Source organism: Elephantulus edwardii, unplaced genomic scaffold (genome assembly GCF_000299155.1).
Source record: "Elephantulus edwardii isolate Elephantulus edwardi_28Jun2011 unplaced genomic scaffold, EleEdw1.0 scaffold00012, whole genome shotgun sequence".
NCBI classification, from domain to species: domain Eukaryota; kingdom Metazoa; phylum Chordata; class Mammalia; order Macroscelidea; family Macroscelididae; genus Elephantulus; species Elephantulus edwardii.
The window spans coordinates 22,514,828-22,522,895 of NW_006399762.1; the positions used below are offsets into that span (position 1 = coordinate 22,514,828).

At 38.9% G+C, this 8,068-nt stretch overlaps 1 pseudogene; it reads right to left on the reverse strand.

Annotated features, from left to right (window-relative positions):
* LOC102845763 overlaps nt 1-7,733 on the reverse strand; it is a 30,991-nt pseudogene extending 23,258 nt beyond the window's left edge.
* Nucleotides 7,734-8,068: the final 335 nt, after the last annotated feature.

Consider the following 8,068-nt stretch of genomic DNA (forward strand, 5'->3'; position numbering starts at 1 on the left):
GTGGCACAAATCAAGTTACAGAGGGAAGGTAGTTCTTACAATAAAAGGCCTATTGACTAGCACTTTGTCTATTATAGTATAAAGGTTAGGAACCATAAGATGTAGAGGCTCCACTACGTCATTTATTGTTCTTAAGTCCTGGAGCAAATTCCATCTACCACAGCGTTGTTTAACAGCTGGGAAATCCTCACGCAAGGCAGAGGTGAAGTAAGGAACTGCTTATGAATTTTTCTGTCAATTCCAACAACTAAGAAATAGTGAGAAGAGTTGAGACCTCAGAAGGCTTTTAGAACCAAATAGTAGGCTCTTGTGTCCAGGAGAAAATGAATATACTTACCAGTAATGTTAATGCTGACCCACAGCTCTTCTGAGAGCTTAGCATTTCTAAAACTCAAGGAACTGAAGAACAGATTCAAGCCTTGAATTGCAATATTTAAGGATGTTTTGAGCAGGATATTTGAATGATCCAGGAAGTATTAATAGAAGATGGAAAGAGTATTCAGAGTCACTGTACCAAAAGGAATCGATGGACACAGAAGAATTTCATGAAACAACATATGAGCAAGAGCCTCTGGTGATGAAGGAGGAAATTCAAGTTGCTTTGAAAGAATTGGCAAAAAATTAAGGCCCCAGGAATTAATGGTAAACCAACTGACATGTTTCAACTAACAGATGCTGCCTTAGATGTGCTCACCAAGTTGTGCCAAGAAATCTGGAGGACGACCACTTGGCCAACTGACTGGAAGAGATCTATATTTGTTCCTATTCCAAAGAAAGGTGATATGATAGTGTGGAAATTATCAAACAGTATCATTGATATCATGTGTAAGCAAGATTCTGCTGAAGATTATCCAAGAATGACTGGAACAGCTCACCAACAGAGAACTGCAGGCTGAGAAGTGCAGGCTGGGTTTAGAAAGGGTCATGGTACTGGGAATATTGTAGCTAATATTAGATAGATCTTGGCTGAAAGCAGGGAACACCAGAGGAACATCTATCTGTGTTTCATTGAATATGCAAAGGCATTTTACTGTGTGGACTACAACAAACTGGCTGACTCTGAGAAAATTGGGAATCCCAGAACACTTGACCGTGCTAAAGCAAAATCTACACTTGGACCAAGAGGCAGTAGTCAGACAGAGTAAAGAAACACTGCATGGTTCAAAATGGGGACAGGTGTATGCCAGGAATGTGTCCTATCTCCATATCTTTTCAATCTATATGCAGTACATATTATCTGGGAGGCTAAGCTCTATGAGGAGAAATGTGGCATCAGTATTGGAGGAAGACTCATCAACAAACTGCATTATGCAGATGACACAACCCTGCTTGCTAAACCTGAGAAGGACCTAAAGTGCTTGCTGCAGAAAGTCAAGGACTTCAACCTTCAATATGGGTTGAAGCTCAATATCAAGAAAACAAAGATTGTCACTTTTAGCCGATTTGCAGCATCATGATAGATGGTGAAGAGATTGAGATTGTTCACAGCTTTAGTTTGCTTGGCTCCACAAACAATATTCTTGGCACCAGCAGCTAGGAAATTAAAAGATGTATTGCACTGGGTCTGCTCTCAGAGACCTCTCCAAAGTACTGAAGAGCAACAGTGTCAGTCTGGAGATTAAGGCGTGCCTGATACAGGCCATAGTCTTTGCAATACTTTGCTATGTGTCAGAAAGCTGGAAAATGACTAGGGATGATAGAAGGATAATTGATGTCTTTCAGCTGTGATGTTGGAAAAGAGTATTGAATATACCATGGACTGCTAAGAAAATGAACAGGTTTGTCCTGGAGAAGGTTAAACAATGCTATTCTTTGGAGGCAAAGATTCTGAAGCTTTGTCTGACTTACTTTGGACATGTTGCAAGAAGGGATTAGTCCTTGGAGAGGGACATCATGCTTGGGACAGCACAGGAGAGGAAGACCCTCAATGAGAAGGATTGATTCAGTGACTAGGGTAATGGGGGCAGTTCAGAGACAATAAGATTGGCACAGGATAGAATAGGGTTTAGTGCTGTTGTACATGGGGTTGCCCTGAGTCACAGGTAACTCGACAGCGTATAACAGCAACAACAGTTGAAGTCTATAGAGTGTCAGCCTGGAGCTTCTTTCAGTTTGCCTCTTCTCCCCTAAATATTGGTAAGAAGCTGTGCTGCAATCCCAAAGACAGTGATTAAAATATACTGCTGCTCTGAAGGAGAAGGATGAGAAATCAACTTTGATGCGATTTACTGCCTCTGAAAACCAGCTTAGAGGGTCAGCTAGGAGTTAGTTTCAAGTTGATTACATACAACAACAATTCCTAACTAGACCCTACTTCACAGAAAGAAGTTTTTGCCAAGATGAGGTAGGTTTTGAGGGCAAACATTTCAGTGTCTAAGGGTACTGACTTGGTTTAGAGAAGAAAGTAGAAAAGCACATGCCCAGGGGCATTGATGAAATTGTAATACTCTTGGTAGTAAATAAACATGGAAAGTCAATATTGTAGTTAGCTTGAATTTGTAATACTGTTTGGGACAAATAAGTAAGAAATTTAATGGAGACCTAAGAAATGAGACAGCCACAGCAGATTTTGCTAAGCCTCACGTTCTTTAGGGCTCAAGCTTTTTGCATTTCTATCCTCAAAATAGCTGCTGGAGAAATCTAACTATATCTAATGGTTCTTGCTGGTCTGAGGCAAAGTGTGTACAAAGAGTTAAGTCTAGGGTAGACTTTAAACCTCCTGGATTTTTTAAATAGTCTTCAAATCATGTATAGTCATAAAACTCAAACTCATTGTGGTTGAGTAAGGATCAACTCATAACTGGCACTCCACTGTGGTTCCAAGGCTATCAATCATACAGGAGGAGATTGCCCATCTTTTTCCTACATAGAGCTTCAAGTCAGAGCGAAATATTTCTTGATTCAGGAGATTGGAACACAGCACCTGCTCAATAGTTGGCTGACCACTTTACTCTGTGCTGATCCAGGAGACATTCTTGGAAATGACACTTGTATATTTAAAAAAAATTAAACAAAACTTAGCAGAGATATTAATAGTACACACTTCAGTGGAGTTAGTAAGGGAAATAGACTTCAAGCAATCATTGCAGGCAAGTCACTAAACCAATAGCAATAAAACTCCCAGTGGGAGAAAAATCAGAATTCAAAGTTATTGGAATATAGTCTCTAAACCTTAGTGTTTAGTAACCACAACAAAAGAAAACAACAAATAAATAATAAATTGTGACCTGGATACACAGGTGAAAAGTAAAGGAGCTATATTTTGTTTTAGAAGTGTGTATTACTAATTTTAATCTTCAAATAATGTGATAAATATAGTTTTAATTGTTCACATAAAGGATTTGGAAGACTTTTTTTAAATTTTTCCTCTGTTTTTCCTTCAATTATTAGTTCTTTCTCCAAAAAGGTATAGATTAGCACCAAAACATACTGTAGACTATGTACATAAAAGTTATTGGTTGAGGTCTACCCTGCTTGATTCAGACCAATACAGAAAACCTAAGGGCCACCCCATCTCCCAAGGTATGCCTGCCCTGCACTGAGACTTTGAACTTCTGGATCACTATGAGGTCAAAGACCTAAAAGAAGGAATAAAATATGAAATTAAAAAGTTCCGTGAAACAAATAAGAATGAAAATGCAACCTGTAGAAACCTCTGGAATACAGTGAAAGCAATTTCTAAATGTCAGTTCATAGCAATAAACACACACACACAAGAGTAAAATAAGTTACTTAACCCGACATCTCCAACAAATAGAAAAAGAACAACATGCTAATCTGACAGGCTGTAGAAGAATAAAGGAAATCACAAATAAAGCTAAAAGCTGGAAAAAATGGAATAGAAAAATGAAATGTGCTACAACCAGTGTTCTTTCTCTCATCACTACTTGCTATTATTTCCCATGAGGGAGTGAGTTGAGGTGACTGTAGTTAAGTAAAACGACACACACACAGTGGTAATTTGGTACAATAAGTGAAAAGGTTTGTTAAGGTAATAAGACAGAGGCATGGGTGAAAGGGAAAAAATAAAATGGAAAAGGGGGAAAGGACCCTTGGAAAGACAGGGGTGAACCCAATCCTTACAGCATGCTGTTTGCAGAAATGGAGAGGAAAAGTGAAGCCCAAACCCCCATAAGCACACTACTTTTATTGACTCCCAGTATTGTGAAATTTGGTCCTGGTTCAGTCTCGCTTAGAGACTTGTGCGACTGGCTGGGGAGGGAGTACTTCTTGGTGTAACTATCTTTTGGCTTCTACTGGAAATGTTATTGAATTGGTGCAAGTATAATAATTTCCTTCTCATTTTCTGGGAGACTTCAACCCTCCTCTATGAAACTGAGAGAGAGTAGGTAGCGATTCTAGCCTTGAACAGAAAACAGAAAAGCAATTCAACCAATCAAAAGACTAGGATCTGGTTCTTTGAAAGGGTTTATAAAATAGACAAACCATTGAGAAAGAAAGAAAGAAAGAAAGAAAGAAAGAAAGAAAGAAAGAAAGAAAGAAAGAAAGAAAGAAAGAAAGAAAGAAAGAAAGAAAGAGATGCAAATAATATGAATAATAAATGAAAGAGGTAACATCACAACTGATTCAGCTGAGATTAAAATTATAATAACTGAATGTTATGAAAAGCTATAACTTCAACAAGGATAGCTTGGATCATGACTGAACCAAACCATAGTATTCTCAATTGCTTGCTATGCATCTGAAAGCCAGACAATGATTAAGGATGACATAAGAAGAACCAATGCCTTTGAGTTACAGTACTGGTGAAGGGTATTGAACATATCATCGACCTCCAGGAGAACAAATAAGTCTGTCCTGGAGAGCGTAAAACCAGGTTGCTCCTTGGAAGCAAGGATTTTGGCACTCCATCACACATAATTTGGGCATGGTGTTAGGAAGAGCCAGTCCTTGGAGAAGGACATCATGATTTGAAGGGTAGAATCTTGTCAGTGCAAGTGAAGAAAATCCTGTATAAAATAGATTGACACAGTAACTGGCAATGGGGTCAAGTGTGTCAGAAACAGGTTGATTCAGGGTAGGGCAATGTTCAGAGCTGTTGTCCATAGTGTTGTTATGAGTCATATTTGACTTGATGACACGTAACAACACTAACTCCAACAAAATTGAAAACGTAGAGGAGATGGACAAATTCCTATAAGCCCATACCTCGTCCAAATTGACACTGACAGAAGTACAAAATTTTAAGAGATCAATCACAAAAGAAGAACTTGAACAAGTCATAAAAAAAAAAACAAAACCCAACACTCCCAACCACAACAAGAAGTCCCAATTGGCTTTACCAGTGAAATGTACCAAATATTCAGAGACAAATCTTATGTAAACTATTTTAAAATACAGAAAAACAATTATTCCAAATATAAAAATATATTAAAAATATAAAAACAAGCATAAACCAGATACCAAAACCAAGGACATAACCAAAAAAGAAAACTATAGATCAATATCTCTTATAAACATAGACACAAATATCCTTAACAAAATCCTCTACAATAAAACACAATAGTGCATAAAAAGATAATTCACCATGATCAAATTGGGCTCATAATAAGTGTGCAAGGATATGATATGAAAAACAATAATTATAATTCATCACATCAATTAAGAAAAGGACAAGAACTACATGATCATATACATTGATGTAGAAAAGGCCTTCAACAAAATCCAACAGGCTTTCCTGATTAAAACACTCATCAAAATAGGAATAGTGAGGCAATTCCTCAATAGAATTAAAAGTACATACAGAAAACCACAATGTCAGTCTAGAGACTAGGGTGCACCTGATCCAGTCCATAGTCTTTGCAAATACTTGCTATGCATCAGAGAGCTGAATAATGACTAAGAGTGATAGAAGAATTGATGCCTTTGTGTTGTGATGCTGGAGAAGAGTCTTGAACATACCATGGGCTGCCAAGAAAACAACTAGGTCTATCTCAGAGAGAGTGAAACCAAGTTTCTCCTTGGAGGCTAGGATTTTGAAGTTCTATCTTACATACTTTGGGCATGTGGCCAGGAGGCACTGATCCTTGGAGAAGGCCATCATACTTTTAATGGTGGAGGGACAGCGCAGGAAAGGAAGATGTTAGGTGAGATGGATGATACAGTGACTAAGGCAATGTTTGTAGGTGTGTTGGAGTCAGTGAGACTGGCTCAGCACAGGACAGGCTTCAGAGCTATTGTACATAGGGTTGCTATAAGTTATAGGCAACTGGGTGGCATGTAACAACAACAACACAAAACCAAAAGCCAACATGATTCATAATGGAGACATTCTACTTACAAATTGGAGCAATGCAAGATTGCCCACTATCACTGCTTCTATTTAATGTTGTATTTTACGTCCTTCCTAGAGCAATTAGGCAGGAGAAGGAAATAAAAGGCAAAGAGGAGACAAAATTATCTCTATATGCAAGTGTTGTGTTAGCCTGGTGGAAAGGATGTGCACTGGTTCAAACGCACATGGTTCAAATTCACCAGCTGCTCCTTGGGAGAAGCATGGACAATCTCCTCCCTTGTGATTTACTCTCTCTGAAAACCTGCTGGAAGGGAAGATCGGGTCAATTCTGACTCAATGTCACACAGCAACAATATGATACTAAACATTGAAACACTAAAGACTCAACAAAAAAACCTGTTACACCTACAATATAAGTTAAGCAGAGTGTCATCACAAGATCAAGACATAAAAATCAGTTTAATTTCTCTACAGCAACAATGAAAAGCTGGAAAAGAAATAAGTAATATCATTTGCAATAGCCAACCACAAGATGGCATACCTAAGACTAAGCCTAACTAGAGATGGAGCCCTGGTGGCCTGGTGGCAAAGAAGCTGCACTGCAATCCCCAAAGTACACAGTTCAAAACCATCAATTGCTCCTGAGGAGAAAGATGGGCAATCTTCTCCCCTGCAACTAATCACCTCAAAAAAGTCACTTTAGGGTTAAATATGGATGGGTTCTGACTTTATGGTACACAACAACAATATATAAGGAAAACTGCCTTCCATCGTGACGAAGCTCATGGAGGCTGGTAAAAATCAAGGTGATCCCAAAAAGATGGCTCCTCCCTTCCAGGAGATAGAAGAAGATAGTAAGGGTGAAGACATGTCAGCTGATGATAAGGAAGAAAAAAGTAGTGATGAAGAGGTTGTTATTTTTCAGAAAAAAGGCAAGAAGGAAACCAAGGTGCCCTCAAAGAAAATGATGGTATAAAAAGGGAAAGGGCCATGTGGAGATGGCCATCTGACCTTTACCCAATTCACAAAGGAGAACTGTTCCTGTCAACAGCATCAACAACACAAAACCAATTTCCATTAGGTTAAACGTGTCTCCTATGACCCTGTACCTCTTTCTACTCATCTCAACACCAATTTTATTGTTTTACTGTGTCTAAAATCTGATGCAATAGGTCACAGATCACACACAAGAATGTTGGAGAAGTCAAAGGTTATGAAAGCAAAAGTTAGAAGCAGAATACAGTCAGGACAGCTTCTGAAATGTCCTCATAGGAACCTCAGCCTTGAACCTCTTGGCTTTAGGCCAGTGTGACAAAAGTTCTTAATCCTGCCAATATTGGCTCCACATCCAGCCCAAGCTCTCTAACAAACTTGGGCAAAGACTCTTGGCATAGCCCTGATTCTGTCCATTGGGGCAGCAGTCCCAAGTTATGTCCCATTTCATGTCAGGTCTCTGGTTCTCCTCTGTGGCTTCCATGTTATTGCTTTCATCCTGAAGGATGAGTTATACCATCTTCCTTGCTCTTTTGTGCTGGCAGTGAGCTTCAGTTTTTTTCCTGCTGCTGAATCTGCTCAGTTTAAAGGTGACCCTACTCATTTCCCTTATGGATTGGTGAGACTAGCCAATCCCCTTGTGGTTTGGTGAATCTAGCCAGCCAGCTAGTAGGTAGGCTAATACACCCTATTCTTATGTTCACATACATCCACATGGAAAAGTCAAATTCAATGGCTAGGAAAACCATTTTAAATAATTAACTCCACAATTGGTGTCCCCAACAAAAACAACCCTACTTCAAGCAAAAGGTTTGGTTT